The 15,050-nt window shown below is 30.8% G+C and overlaps 1 protein-coding gene across 3 annotated transcripts in view; it reads right to left on the minus strand.

Annotated features, from left to right (window-relative positions):
• The window catches only part of Zfh2 (Zn finger homeodomain 2), a 166,844-nt gene that overhangs the window by 119,320 nt on the left and 32,474 nt on the right, over positions 1–15,050 (minus strand). Inside the window, exon 1 of one of the 3 annotated variants that reach the window (XM_074242055.1) lies at positions 7,600–8,682. The exons of 1 other annotated variant lie outside the window; for it this stretch is intronic. The gene's annotated coding sequence lies outside the window, so the exon portion shown is untranslated. Of the gene's footprint in view, positions 1–7,599; positions 8,699–15,050 lie in introns of those variants that run through there. One more of the 3 variants, XM_074242058.1, reaches the window with a different exon arrangement.

The following is a 15,050-nucleotide window of genomic DNA, read 5'->3' on the forward strand; positions in this document are numbered from 1 at the left end:
ACGTTAATTAATATCATCGTCACACTCGCTGCGGCCGCGGACAGAACCCAGAGGATTGTGACGCGTATCGAACGTGAGATATACCTTATAACATGACACATATGTGTATATTGTACTGTACTATACACACGTCCGTGAACTCTAATCACGATTAGATCGCAGTCGTACTTGCAATGTGTCGCACGTCGATTTTAACGTAAATTATTCTTACTCATGCCGATCTTACTTTATTATTTTATATTCACTATTACTATAACAATTATATTTATTATGCATGCCTTTTAAACTTGTAACGTGTAAAAATATTTTTATTTTTTAATAATAATAATAATAATAATAATAATAATAATAATAATAATAATAATGTAATGAAAAAAAATTTTTAATAAATAGATAAAAAATGAATAATCATGATAATAAAATATATATGTCGCCCGGAGCGACTAAAGAATGAATCTGTGTACATGTGGTAAGAAGTAAGAATTAAATGCGCGTGCCTCTTGGTACAATCAGTACAACTTTAGCTTACGGTGATCTAGAGGTTGAGGTAGAGAGTCTTTGATTAAAATCAACTGATTAAATTTATCTAGAGATCTCATTACCAATCAACTTTGAGGAAGTAACAGTAACAGTAATAACGATTCACATACGCGAATATCTACTATTCTATTCTATTATAATTTTTTTTATTTTGTTTTGACGATTATATCAGCTTTTTGCCCACAGTCAGTGAACAGTTTTGACGCATCGTTCGAAATATTAATGAAGTATTAATATTTGCGTCTTGGATAAGCGGAGCGTAATTAATTACATTAATTGAATTACCAGGCGATAAGTGATTAACAAGTGTGGATATGTTAATCGTTACAGATTGCTGAAACTCATTGATAATTTTATTCATTTTAATTTATGAAACAGCGGATGTCGCTTTCGAATAATAGTCATCTTTAATGTGCAAATTGTCAATTGAATTTTATTCTACATAAATTTGATTACACTTTTGCTTTAATTTAATTAAATTAAATAAAATTTTTTTTTTTTTGTAATTTTTTCTCACTGATTTTAATTAGAAATGTTTTTCGTAAAATAATTCGGAGGATAACTCATTAATTATCAGTACCTGAAGGAAATAACACAAAAGAAGAAAATAAAGAAAAAAAAATAAAAAGCAATGGAAACGAAATAAAATAAATGAAGCAAATAAGAAAAGAGAAATACGTAAGAGCGCCGGGTGTGTATTATTAATATACGAGATCGCGATTAGGAGAAAGACCGAGCACGAAGCTCTGGAATTTTCCGCGGGCGTAATCGCGTCCTCATCAGGCATCCTCGCTGTATTACATTAATGATATTGATTCGGAAAAATACAATCAACTATCAACTGCTTGGAGTATCTGCAGCACTCCTATTCGCAATTGCCAGTATGTGCTTGATGTGGATAACTTCCATTTCTTTCCTACATCCTCCATCCTTCATCCCACTTGGTAAATATATCGCTACATACCTGGAGGCAACCACAAAACGGAATGTGCTGGAATAGGAAATCTCTCCCTGCTATGTACTACACACCACATACTCCGCATGTGTGTGAGTCATTTTTGCACGTGTCAAGCTGAATCCATCACATCTATTCCAAGCGAAATTAAATTACAAGTTCAATTTCTTATTAATATATGGAAAGAAATTTTATTTTTAATTTATTGCTGAATTCAGGAGAAAAATTACCGGAGTGTATTATAACCTAGGGGGCTGCTTTATTATTTATTAAAAATAGTAATTTTTTTTTAAATTCATGGAAATGAAATTTACCGGACTTTTCCGTAAAATAAAATCTATATTTTTTCTATTTCTTCTTTATATTTCTATTTCTATTTATATCAATTTATATCTTCCCTCAATCCCGAATCTCCTCACCAGCGAAGCGATTTCTCTCCTCATTTACACACTAATGTTTTGCTTTTCGACCTCACAGTACACCCGATAGATTTATCATTTCATTACTCTGGTGTTTTTTCTAGTAGCGCTAAACCACCCTTCAACACATTCTCCCACGCTACATGTGATCCAACTCCACCTTCTTTCGGCACTCGAGAACGGATTTACTCGTAACACCACCGGAGTCCTTCGCGCACGGCCCCAATGACTACTACAGCATACTTTGCTTCTATTTTATCTCTTTATTTAATTTTAAACATATAATTATCAAAGTAGAGTTCAACAGACTCTACTAGACTAGACCAGATAATTACCGAGAAGTTCCCCCGATAAACCCACCCCTAGACAAATAAATAAACGGGCATTTTATTCGAGGAAATAAATGTCGCACATATAAATAACTTTTGAGCACAGCCCTTTCAGCGGTTGGTTAATGGGTTTTATATTTTTCTGAGGCCACCGACCTGTATATCAGAGTAAAGGAAGGGCTGGGGATTTTTCTAATCTCGGCTCGAATCATTAACAATATTTATGACAATTGGTATTTTATTTTTTTGCTCCTCTATTTTTATACTGGTCATTTATTACGCCGGACATTTATCAATTATTATTACTGCGGGTATGATAAGTGGAATTAATATAAAAATATTACATTAAAATATAGAGTAAAATAATTGACCAATTAAATGTTATTAACTGTCGAGCTGTTAGTTAAGTATATATGTATAGATAAAAATAACGATAGAGATAGAAATACAAATTTATATATATTTGATTAATAAATAAAAGTAATGTTTATTACGGTGTCACATCACTCGTAAACCAGTTAACTAGATTAATTATAGGCCATTAATTGATCGGGATTATGTCGTGAGAGTGTGATCCATATCATGCTCTGAAGTAATTCCGAGAAATGTCTGGCGAACTCGATGTCGATTGGATGGCTATTATTGAAGCTATTATTTAACGTCGTAAAACATTTATGATCTTTTATCACCTGCAACAGGATATATATTTGCCCGGGCAAAATTAAGTCACGTGGGTGGTGTCAAGCCGTGTGGTTAGGTTGCTTTCTTGTGTATGTAAGATATTTAAGGCAGGTACCTATACGAATTTTTAATAATACAATACGTTACAATGCTGTACATACGTTAATAGAGATCGAGGTGGATGTTAGATGCTGGATAGTGATTGTGATTGTGATTGTGATTGCGATTGTCGTTCTAATTAGCCTTTTTAGATCATGAATTGTCAGCGAATTTAGCTCATCTTCCCTTTACAAACACACGACCACTCAAGTAATTAGTAATAATAAAATTTTTTGACGTAGGAAGATACAATTGTGATTACACTAGTGATGTTGCTAATATATTAAATGTGTGTGGATTAAATTCATCACGCAAGTCTACTTTATCAACTACTCTTGTTACTTTTCTTTATTTTTGAATAATAATATTAATAATAATAATAATAATAATAATAATAATAATAATAATAATAATAATAAATGTAATAATTTTGAAAGTGAGTATATTATTATTACACAAATTAAAAATTTTTTAATATCATGTCATAATAAATTAATTAATAATAATTTTTTTTTGTTTACAAATTATAATGTTTAAAAATAATGATTTTTGTTAAATTGCACCGTACTTTCTTAATTATTGACATTTTAAAAAATAAAAGCTCATCCCGATGTCACACTCATCAAGAGCTTTCATTTGAGTACCCATATGCATTTTGATATATTTTTCATATATTCATATAAGTAAATATATAAAATATATGAAAAATTGATGTGGGTACTCAAATGAAAGCTCTCAATGAGTGTAATGTCAGGATGAGCTTATATCTTTAAAAATGTCAACAGTTCACAAGATACAAGGTCATTTCTAAATTATGTATCTAGGGATAAAAAATTTTTGATTGCCGCCTAAATACTTATCATAATAAATTGACTATCGCTGAGAATAATATGAAACCTTGAAAGAAAACTATTTTATCATATGACTATATCCTGGACATAAAGTTTTTCTTATTCTTCTAATAATATAGACAATAATAATAATAATAAAATAAAAAAAAATCAATAATATTTGATATTAAAAAACAGAATAAAAAATTATTTATTTAATCAAGTGTTTTTTTGTCAGCAAATAAAAGTTATTAATTGTCGGCAGGGTGAGGCATTAATTAATTCCTGAGCCTATATACCCGTGTGTATGTGTGAGTGTTTGCTGGCTTAGCGTTAATTACAATTTATAATTAAGCGTCTCGCGTTATTAAAAAAAAAAGAAAAAAAAAAACTTTTTTAACTCTGAGGGGCACATCCTCATCCTCAATCTCAATATTCACGTCCCTTCTGCTTGAACAGTTCTTGTCGCAATTAATATGATTAATCGTTCGGCGAATTATCATTTGGTATCCTCGCGTGTTCAACCTGAGTTTATTTATTTTTTTTCTTATACTTATACTTATATTTTGGCTTAATTTTTTTGCTAAAGGAATTATTTCAATGAATCTCGTTTAATTGAGGCCGCTATATTTAATTATAATTTTCGGGTAATTATAATAATAATAATTATAATTATCATTATTTTCATTTAGATAAGAACACGGCTTAAAATAAAATAATTATACGTCGTAAGTAGGGGTTATAAATTGCGGTAATTAATTTTATAATTGCAAGTAATTATTTTTAAAAGATGTTAATAATAATAAAATAAAATTAAGAAAAAAAAATAATAATAGATAGCCAAGTGTTCTTTTTTAATAAACTTTGTCGTGCGATAATTATTTAATAAAATAATATTTAACATCCTGTGAATGATGAATGGGCATGTGACTGCGCTAAAACTGAGCGTGCTAATTACTGTTCCTGCGCATATAATTGCCGGGAATTAAAGAATTTAACCGAACAATGCCGGTCACTCATTAGTTTGTTTGACTGATTGCTCACTTGCCTTTAATATGTTAGATTGAAAACATTTTACAGTGTAAAATTATTTGATTTATTTATTTATTTATTCAAATAATCAATAAATATTAAATAATTATTTTACATCGTAATTAATTCACTTGCAAGGCGAATAAAACAATTATTCTTACGGAAATCGATAATTTACAATTAAAATCCTTGAATGATTTAAAAAAAAAAAAAGAAATATTTAATTTAAATAGTCCATTAATTTTAATCTTATCTTCTTATTAAATAAATTACTTAATAATTTTTTTTATTACATCCACAAACAGTATTGTAATGATAATTAACCGATGTTGATTCGTCGCGGCAGCCTATTGGAATGCAGATGCACGCGTGAGCTTCGCGATTCGATCCGATCGGATTGCTCGTCTACTTTTATATCTACACATAAATACATATAGAAAAAAAAAAATAAGTATGAGTATTAGTAGTGTAGGTTCCACGCGAGGGTTCAGGTGCCCTTTAGAATAATTCCCGTTGCAAGAATATTAAAGTAATCGCGGTAAAATGTACGGGGATTGATGGACTAGGAACGTACGAGTACGAGTACGCTGCATTAGTTAAATTGAAAAAAGTTCGGGGAGATTAAATATTACATAATCCATGGAAACTGTTATTCTTTCGAAAACTCGGGAATTAATATTTATGTATCATATGGTAAGAGCTGGAAAATACGAACAGAAAGAGGACTATGTAATTTTTGTTGATGATTTTTAGTCTGATAGACTCCTAACGCCTCTTAATTGCGCGGTAATTACACAATTATGAATAAAATTATTATTTATACATATTTACGTCATCGCTTGTCGTATAATCAGGTTACTAATTGTAATTGAATGTTTAAAGTGCTCGTCATGGCGACGGAAATTAATTTTATTTCAATCATCGTAAGTAATTTTTTAAATTAATTTTAATTTTTTTTTTTTGAGTTTACAAGTTTGCAATGAAATTTTTTTGAAATTTTATGCGGAAAATTCATTAAATTTTATTTATTAATATCATCGACTATTTTTATTTAACCAATAAAATCGTAGAAAATTTTTAGAATTAAATTACAGTAAAATTTATTAAAATTTTATAAATTAGATGTCCAAATTTTTAATTTAAAATTGTACACAGTTTATTTATTATTAAGTTAAATAAATCAATTGATTATTTTTAAAGTTCCACTGAGAAAAAAAAAAAACGATGACTAGAAAAGAAAAAATTCAATTTTTTTGTTAATTCCAAAATAAATACGTCATTATCACACCAAAAGTGTGATCACGCTATAAATATTTATAATAAACAGTAATTATCAGCAGACGGATCGAGATTTGAATTTCTAGGAAAAATAAAAAATATAAATGACTCGTCCTACTGTCCGACCTACGGGTAATCCAAAAGAGTATTTGAGGAATGTACGTGGTACTGCTTTAGAGCAGAATATTCATGTAAGTAAAAATAATCCAAGGAATAAAAATGTAAATAAAGAAATTAATAAGCAGTAAAATATTGACGGTTTAAAAAAACACAAGAAATGCGTATAATGATAATTATAATAATAATGATGTTGATGATTGTATTATAAAAAGTGGGAAATTGAGGTGAAGTGTGTATGAAGAATTTTCGAGTTGGCCCGTCATCAGAAACGCGTGCCAAGACCGTTCAAATCGATGCATTTATCTCTTTAGTGTTTATTATTACTTTTTTTTTTTTTTTATATTATTAATTCCCACAACGAATTCTGACGGTTTTATAGATCCGACCTTTTATTTAACGTATCAAATTACACATTAAACTTTATAATTTTTTCCATATTTCCAGACCGATGTTACTTAGACTAAATTAAATATGGATACGAGTTACGTTAATATTTGATTTTAAAAAACTCGAAAGTTTTCAAAGTTCTCGATAGTTAAAGCTTGATTCTGGTATTTATTGGTATTGTTATTTACGATTCTTGGTTTAGTTGGATAGAAAGTTATTTGTGTACGCAGTATAGTGTGCAGTTGAGTATAACTGATGTGTGTCGATGATAAAAATTTAATAGGCCGTTAAAAATTGTATAAAAACAAATCAAGATCACGACAAATTAAATCAACATCATTTTTACGTTCAATTTCAGTTTAAGTGTTTTGCTTTTATTTCAACGGCGTTTCGTTAAATAAACACCCTCATTAATTATCATCTGCAAGTATTTGATTACTAACATTTATATATAATAAAATATTCTATCTAAACATTGAATGGATTTATCTATAAATACATTCAATGATACTAGTACGTTTGATACGATTAAGTTTTTCAACACTTCAGTCAACATTTAAATTTATTGTCATTTTTGTTAATTAAAACCAACTATTCAGTCATAATATTTCTTATATTTGATAATACTCGGAAAAATACTCCAAGATGTTTCTGTTTCAATTTCTAACCCATCATACTTCATTACAAATTTCATTTTTTATTTATAATTATTAATCAAATTATTAATCAATGTAATTAAATATTAAACAAAATAAAATTATTATTTTCCAAGTCAAATATTTTTTATTATTATTTGTTAGATAATGACAGAATTATCGTCAATAAATTTTTAGTTTTACCGAAGATCGATAGATGGCGTCTTTATCATTTTTTTCTCGAATGTGCAAAGACATCTTCAATTACATTAGAAAAATAAAATAATTAAATACCTCCAATTTCAAAATCATATCTCCAAAAATAACCCACTGCTTAATTAGCACATTATCATAAACAATCACTCCACAAAGCTTGAAGCCCACTAATCAACGAGTTCTAAACTAAAAACAAAAATTGCCACCACGTGTCTGTCCGCCTAACCACTTCCTTTTCTCCAATCAAATTCCAAAGCTGTGCTTCTTATCTACAAACCATCACTATCTTCCTTTAATAAAGCAATCTTCACTAATCCACGATCGGTGCATCATTTTCCATCCCGTAGAGGTTATAAATCCCCGCTTCCACTCGACTTCACCAGACACCGGTTGATGTTGATGAGTACCAGCATCGGGTCCACCAACATCAGCATTTACCCTGATTTCCCACACGTCAGCCTTCCAAAAGTTTGTCTCATTCAAGCAAAGGAATTCACGAGCATGCTTAGCCTAACAGATGATTTTTATCAAGGACTTCTTGTCGATCTCAGGGCCTCAATTCATAATTTTCATTATCATTACCAACAATAAAATAATTCAATACCGGCATTTAAATAATTCTCATCTCCGTTTTCTGTTTTCTGTTTTATGTTTTCTGTTTAGCAGGGCTCCGTTATTGCTTTCATATCATCCTCGCGGTGAACCACTTCCTTCCTAATACATGTCGTCACCTTTTATTCGTTAGGCTGCATACAGTTTACAGTTTACACTTACAATTGCCAGTGTAAATGAAACCGTTACAGAGCCTGGAGAATTCACACCACAAATAAAGAAGATGATAAAGACGGATCACTCGAGAGGAATAATGAAATGTAAATTATTAAACGGATCAATAATTTATAAGTTTTCCTCAAAAGACTTCCCGTTAATTCATCACCGTTCATTCATTCAAAAACGATCAACGATCCACGATGAACGGTGTGTCTGGAGAATTACGGATACAACACGCAGGAGTATTTAGTATTGTACCGGCTTGGCGCTTTTCAGTCACTCACATTTCGCCCGGCTTTTGTGAACATCCAATATCTTCACATATGTCTCTGTGCATACGCACACATAGACACACATAGGCACACATAGGCACACACGTTAAACTTTTGCAGTTATATTGGTAACGCGTGAAAACCGCGTGGTACAGTTGGATCTTATGGAGCGTGCGCCTCGTCCAGCGTCCAAAGCGATACTACCTCACACTTCTTTTCTCACTCGCACGCGCTGTTCCTGTCTTCTTTATTCTTTCACTCACTAACTTCAATCCCACCCACACCCTCCCCCTCCAACTCGCGGATTTTATATTACGCGAGCCTACTCCGAGCAATATCAAGACGCATGCAATACATCCGAGTATCTATGGCTATTTTCGAATTGTCATTTTAAGCTGATCAATTTTATTTTATGCTCAATTTCTTTTTAGATTTTTGGTTAATTTTTAATGAGCTAGAATTTTTCCAAAAAATTTTTTGGACCTAGTAGGGTATAAGAATTTCAATTTTTGAGACCTGGTTCTTTCCAGTATTGTTGAAATTTTTATAATTGAACTCAATAATCTGATTATTGGGTTTGAAAATGAGACAACTGTCCTAAGCATTTAATTTTTAATATTTCATCCTTTATTAATTAATTACTTTAATAAATTATAGAAAAAAAAAATTTTTTTTCTGTTTCGTTATTGTATTGAGATAAACAGCCAAGAATTTCCAAACTTCACCCGAACTTAAAATCTCCTTAGGCAGATAAATAAATTAAGGACTAAAGGGTAATTACGATAACCTTTAATTTAAATGAGAATAAATTTTTATTTGGCATGCGGAGATATTTAACTTAAGAATATCCTGATTGGAAAATGCCTCGAGTAAAGAGATACCTTTCACGCGACTCAACCGCAGATTGGTTCGGAACATTATGACGACGTTTAATAGACGACACTAAAAGGTCTCTCACGTTTAAGTACACGGGAAAAAAATTGAAGGAATTTTTACTATTTTACCATCGTAATTTTTATTTCATAAAATAGTAACAGTGGACTATACTTCTTATTTAGTAATTTTTACGATCTACTATTGTAAATTTTATCCAACAAACGAGATCAGCCTAAAGACATTGTAGAAGATGCAAAAACCATTCGATTGGTATATAATGATCATTAGAAATAAATTTATCGAGAGTTTTATAGCTTTCATCTGTGCGGGTGGACAATTATTGGAATTACTTAAGGCGCTCATTGTGCTCAGGTAATTTTAGTCAGCAATATTTCTGAGCTAAGGCTTGAGGTAATAGAAAACTATTACTATTACCTTTTTACTTTTATTTTCCACATTAACGCCGGCTGTAAATTATACTATCTATTTTTATCGACATAACTTTAGTATGTTTGATTTGCGATTCAATGTGGTGGCTCGGAAGCTAAAAAATGTGCTTTTGGTGATCTCGCATCTAGAGTTTAATACCGGTCAGAATTAGCGGTGTGCAGTGTGGTGAGCATAGACACATGCTAAACATTCAATAAAGCGCTCGAAACTCGACCGAAATAATCGTAATCATAAATAATCGAGACTAAATATATATGTCTAGCTGACTGGTTGTATGTTGAGAGTTTAGTTTCTGTTTTCTCGCGTACCAACTGCTTATGCTACACTCCCGGCTACGTAATGTATCGTCTACAATAATTGAACCTCATACGCTTCTGTAACACTCTTTAGTTTTTTTATTCCCCGTTTCATTCATCTCTTTTCATAACATCTACATTGCATTCTTTTTTATTCATTTTCGATATAAAATAAATTACTCGAGAAATATTTATAAAAATTTTTATAGTCAATAATTAGTCCATATTTTAATGGATACTATTTTTATTACCGTTTTTAACCATTTTTAATTTAAAAATAAATTTTTTAAAAAATAAAAAAAAATTTAATTAAAAATATTTTCAATCTTTTAATTTTTCAATCAATTAGTTTTGATTTTTATTATTATGCATGTAAATTTTTTTTTTAATTTAATTAACAATAGTGAATTTTACAATAATTTTTTTTTTTTTGGACTCTTTATTTATCTAAAAATATCGATCTAACCAAAGCAAAAGCACTTTATCAGTGCGTAAAAAAAGCGATCGTTACAATGACAAAACTAGTCCCCCTTTAGCTTTTATTTCGGTGGTGTATTTGTATAGAGGTTTTAAAAAGAATCTAAATAACACAATGCAGAGTAGAGCATTTAAGTATACGCTTAAACAAAAGGCCCAGCGGGTGCCAAGGGAAACAAGATTAAAAAATTCGAAAAAAATTGTTTTTTTATCACACACACAAGTCGACAACCACTAAACCATACTATGCTAGTGTGCTTACCAGGTTAAGTACCATTATGTCAGTGGCATGGCGTCGCCTTAGCCTTAGCTCGAATTCACATTAACCCTGTTCATATACCACATACATTCATACAGATATAAATATATGTTGGTGTACATGTAGCAGACTATGGACCGCGGTGGTCGTAATAAAGCCCGAGCATGGTAGCTGCAGACTTTAGCATTGTGATGCAAATGTGTCTAATCGGTCGAACCAGCCGACCATATGTCCGCTCCGTCCTCTGGTCCGATCGGGACCAACACTAATTTTTCTCTATCCTTATCTTTATCTTTATTTATATTTATATTTATATTCATATCTATGAGTTAGTATTTAATCAAAAGTTCAGAACAGAATTACAATTGATAATTATCTATAAAATAATTTTTTGATTAAGTTATTTATCTATACAACATTTTACAAAACAATTTAAAAAAAAAATTGATTAATTTGATAAAAAAAAAAATTAATTACCGCAAATTCTTTAATCAAGAAAAATTTTTCTTTTAAATAAAATCATTTTTTTTTTTTAAGTTTAAATGACAATTAATAAAAATAATTGTCATTGAACTCTCTCTAGTCCATTAAATAACAAAAATAAATAAAAATATTTTCCGAGTTTTTATAAATATAACAAGAGTTTCCTCAATAGCAATAGAATCTTGTACCACCTCTTGCCCCCTACCTCGGCTCAGATTATTTTGGCGAGGCATATCTTTATTTATCGTCAGCCGTAGGTCGTTATGGCAGTATATAGTCGAACGTACGAGCAAGATGTGTATGAGCACGAGAATTGCGTTGAATGCACGTTTGTGCTATTTAATAATGAATTAACCCGCCCGAGGGTCTCCGTTAAGCCAAAAATGAGGGTGTGATGGCAGGGTAGTCTGCTCATGAGCCGAGCGACCGACATGTAAGAATTTTTCGGTATTGTGCCTTCGGGATCTTGCCCAAACCATCGCCGGTAGTTACTATTCTCTCTTATACCTTATACACTCCCTTATATCTTTCTTTACTTTATTTCATTCTTTTTTTTTTATTTTTTTATTTCTACCTTTATTTCCATCTTTTCTCTCGCTTTGTACGGAGATAAAAATTATCCGTGAAATATTGAAGAATACTGGGCATTCAACCCTCATGTTCCAATTGGCAACCGTACTTTATGCCGACTAATTTTTTTTTTATTAATTTAATTTTTTTTTTTTTTTAATAAATATTTTTCATTAAATAAAATTAATTAAGAATTTTATTTTTGTATTAAAAAGCATTAATTAATTAAAACAAAATTTTTTTTATTAATTAAAATAAATTAATCAATTTTTTTTTAATAAATATTTTTCATTAAAAAAAAAATAAATTAATAGCATTTTTTTTTGTTAATTTTTTATCTCAAGAAATAATTCAATAACTCCAATATAAATTACCTCCTCTATTCGTTGAGTAATAGAGAAAATGATGAAAAGATAATCGACAAAAGTTCAAATGGAAAATCGAGCGATCGACTGCCCGATTCTCAGTTTGGATTAGTATAAATTGGGTGTAGTGGTGGTACAGCAATAGCGATGGTTATTTACTTTTTTGCGAGTACATTTGCCGGCTATATATCAATATAGGTCGTAGTGTGTGGAACATATATGTACATATATAAATAAAGTGTATTTCGTATGTTGGTTAATACAATTGCGGGTCCCTCATAAGATCCGAGATATATAGACAGTATTATCTCGAGGGATGCTTCATACTCTCTACACATTTATAGAATAGAGTGATAGGGGCGGCCATTAATTCATCTGTTTTCGTTGATTGCCAGTAAGGTTTTTCCGCCGTTTGATTTTTTCCGCTAGTCAGCACCAAGTCTGTAATTAATTAATTTATCACCCGAGGTCATTGATGATTCGTTAAAAGTCACCTCTAAATTTGTTCAAGTGGAATTTTAAGAAAATTTTTTTAGTATTAATTGATTCTTTAGGTAGAAATAAATTGATATTTGTATTTTTTTATAAAGAATTGCTCTAATTTTTCTAATATTAAATGTTTTGCTTTTCAGACTAATTTTAAATGCCTTCTCCACCGGCACTCAATTTAATTGAATTGTCTTGTATTAATACCAAGGCTTAATTATTGCTAATTTTAGGTGAGTATTTTTATACTATAAGTTAATAATATTTTTTAAGGATACTATTTTTATAAGGGTTCAATGAGCGTTAATTTGTGATGAAAACAATTCAGGTTAATTGAAGATATTATATTTATAGAAACTTTTTTCTTATTATAAATATGATTTTTTTATAACACTAGAAATTTGAATAGCGCGCTACGCGCGGGCCTAAATTTTAACCAATAATGAATCGTGGCCCGTTTTTTGCGAGTTTCGATCTTTGACGAACTTCAAGACTTTCATGTATTTTAATTTAGAGGACTAAATAAACGAATTTTTTTCCTTTAAAAAAATTAAAAGACTCAAGACATATTTGGATTGGATTAACCAAACTTTTATGTGAACAATATATCTTATAAATTTTTCCATTGTAAATTTACATCCAAGGAGTATATCCTTGTATATTGTATGTATTTATTTATATTTATCTATATATGAATGTAAAAAATAAAATAAGGACAAGATTTAACGACAAGGATTCCCGAGAAGCAGTAGTGAGTCGGGAGTGTGTTAAATCCTCAGCCCTCGGCTCTTGGAACATATCAGAACGCAGCGGTGTGTATAAGTGTTGATTTTATTTTAAACCCACGGTCATTGTCGTAGTCCAGCTCCAGCGATGTACACACACAAACACACAAACACACATGAACTTATATGCAGAGGAGGAAAGAGGACGAGGATAGCTCAGCGTAGCTGGAAATAAAAGTACCACTCGCGTGTGCAGTCTAGAGTATATAATATATATTATATATTATATCGAAACTCAAATTTATGTAAATTTTCCTGAAACTCATAGTTTAAATTAAAATTTATCGAATTATTGATCAAAAACTGGAAATATTGATATTCGTTAATGTTTGACGATGAATATCTCGTAACGGCTTCACTTAATCAAAAAATCATAAGAGACCATTTTTGTAGAACAGTAAATTTCCTACAAAATCATGAGTTCCGCAATCCGAAATAATTTTTTTTCATCGACTTATAAAATTCATAATAAAAACGAATATTTTCCTTAAAATAGCCAAACTTCAACTATGAATATCTTTTAATCGGTTGAGTTTTTGAATAAGTCATAAGAGACCTTTTTTGTAAAGCATTCAATTTCTCACAAAATCTATGCCACGGAATATTTTTCCAAGCAGTTGGAAGCGAGATATAAATTTTTTTATCTGATTATTCGAAAAAAATAGAAACCCGCAAAGCGGAGGACCTTCCCGTTATAATTAAGAGCTTATACTTGGAGAGAATTCTTTTTAGGTGTCTATGAACCTATTTTTCAAAGTATAAAATCAAAAATAAATTATTCGATTTTTTTGACCCACCCTAGTATATATGTATATATTTGCAGCAGTGTTTTGTGCAGATCGCGCTCGACACCCCGCGAGGTAAATAAAGAGTCCCGCCTTCTAATGGCTCGAGTCGGTTGAGAGGGCGCGCGAGAGAGGCCGAGGACTAACGATATATCTCGGGGACTATTGTCTTGCGGATACCGCGCGACAGTCGTGGCCATTATATCAAGATTAACTCTTATATATATATGTACGGAGGAGCTGAATCGGAGGATATGCAGCTGAGGAGAGGAAGGAGAGGAGGAGCAACTGCGGAGACAAGGAGACCCACCCGGACAAGAAAGAAAAGATACTCTTTGTCGTTTTCAAGCCTCATCCACGTACAAGGTGCAGATCCGAGGCGAGGATGGGAGCACATGGGAATATTCACATACTTAGACGTATATAGAGTGAGGGTGTACATAAGTATGCTTTGTCGAACTCTTGAGATTCATAAAAAGTAACAAGTGCACGCGAAATTCCCTTGTTGCGACTTGTTAGCTCGAGGAAATTCGCTAAAAAAATTGTCAAGTGAATTCTTAAATTAAATACTTTGCTGGATTATTTATGGATGTTTTTTAGGTGAATAAATATATCATAAGAAAATATGCTTGGATTACAGAAAGAGATTTTACT

This window comes from Cotesia typhae, unplaced genomic scaffold, assembly GCF_013202065.1.
Source record: "Cotesia typhae breed Kobodo isofemale line unplaced genomic scaffold, CoteBio_Ctyphae contig_4, whole genome shotgun sequence".
NCBI lineage: Eukaryota > Metazoa > Arthropoda > Insecta > Hymenoptera > Braconidae > Cotesia > Cotesia typhae.